This window comes from Priapulus caudatus, unplaced genomic scaffold (genome assembly GCF_000485595.1).
Source record: "Priapulus caudatus unplaced genomic scaffold, Priapulus_caudatus-5.0.1 Scaffold367, whole genome shotgun sequence".
Taxonomy (NCBI): Eukaryota; Metazoa; Priapulida; class Priapulimorpha; order Priapulimorphida; family Priapulidae; genus Priapulus; species Priapulus caudatus.
Genome location: NW_014577428.1, coordinates 15789 through 17525, shown reverse-complemented (window position 1 = coordinate 17525; position 1737 = coordinate 15789).

Here is a 1737-nt window from a genome sequence, read left to right as displayed (position 1 = left end):
CAGGACCGTACCCCGGTTACGTTCCTGTATACAGGACCGTACCCCGGTTACGTTCCTTTATACAGGACCGTACCCCGGTTACGTTCCTGTATACAGGACCGTACCCCGGTTACGTTCCTTTATACAGGACCGTACCCCGGTTACGTTCCTGTATACAGGACCGTACCCCGGTTACGTTCCTTTATACAGGACCGTACCCCGGTTACGTTCCTGTATACAGGACCGTAACCCGGTTACGTTCCTGTATACAGGACCGTACCCAGGGTACGTTTCGGTATACAGGACCGTACCCAGGGTACGTTCTGGCAGTACCCATGGGGACATAGACCCTATCAGCACTACTGACTACCTACTCGGCTACTGTTTGTCTCGGCGCAAATCCACTTTAGGCACCTTAGGTATCACGAAGTGATGCACAGATTTCTGTGTATCATCAACTGATGCACAGATTTCTGTGTATCATCAACTGATGCACAGATTTCCCGTATATCAAGGAATGATGGAAAAACCCTAACCCTAACACACTTCGTGATAGCTAAGGTTATACTTTATGACTTAGGGTTAGGGTTAGGGTTTTTTCATCTTTCCTTGATATACGGAAAGTCTGTCACTTTGTGCATCAGTTGATGATACACAGAAATCTGTGCATCACTTCGTGATACCTAAGGTACCTAAAGTGGATTTGCACCGTTTGTCTCTACCCGTGTAGCCCTTCCGGCCTTCGCTTCTTACACGTCTGTACGAGCAACAGTAATAGGAAACGGCTGGTGTAATCTCATTTACTAATTACCTTTATGGTAAATGTTACTGTTATGGCTAGCCGACATCTGCTGACTCAAAGTGGTGAGGTAACAACTAGTAGTACTACTACTAGTAGTAGTAGTAACATCCCATTTCGCCTACTTCCCATTTCGTCTACTCTCAGAATGGGTAATATTCCCATTTCACCTACTCACATTTTGTCTACTCTCAGAATGGTTAAGAGTGCCATTTCGTCGTAGTATTGATATTACAACAAATACCGGGAGAAATTAGCGTGGATGCCAGTGCCACTCTGTCTAGTCTATGTATGCTAATTAAAACCATATTTTATAAATGATTATTTAGTGGACAAACTGATGGCAGACAAAATGGGAATAGGGTGGATTTTTAGTGTAGACGAATTGGGAGTAGGCGAAATGGGTGTAGACCAACTGGGAGTTTTGCTATAGACAAAATGGGAATTTCGCTGTAGGCAAAATGAAAGTATATAGGCCAACCGGGAATAAACCGGTGGTGACGCCCAGAGTGGTTTGTTTTCATTAGCTAGGTAACCACTTGTTTAGGCAGCTCGCCTTTGTTTTGTTGTTTCTACTTTACTGATGGGAGACCTTTGGGTAGTGTATTACATCGTGCACATAACCTATGTAATAATTATTACGCAGTGGCTACGCGTCCGGAACCGGTCGCCTAGCCTCCAGGCTACGCACCCGGAACCGGTCGCCTAGCCTCCAGGCTACGCGTCCGGAACCGGTCGCCTAGCCTCCAGGCTACGCATTCGAACATCCACTCACACAGTGATCGCGCGACTTGTGTACATGCATGATTACGCAACGGGACGCTCTGCTGATTGCTGTAAATATACAATATATGCACTGCTGTCGTCTATCCTTTCATCCGTCCTCTCTCGCTCTCTCTCTCTTTCACACACACACACGCACAGCTCTCTCTCTCTCTCTCTCTCTCTCTCTCTCTCTC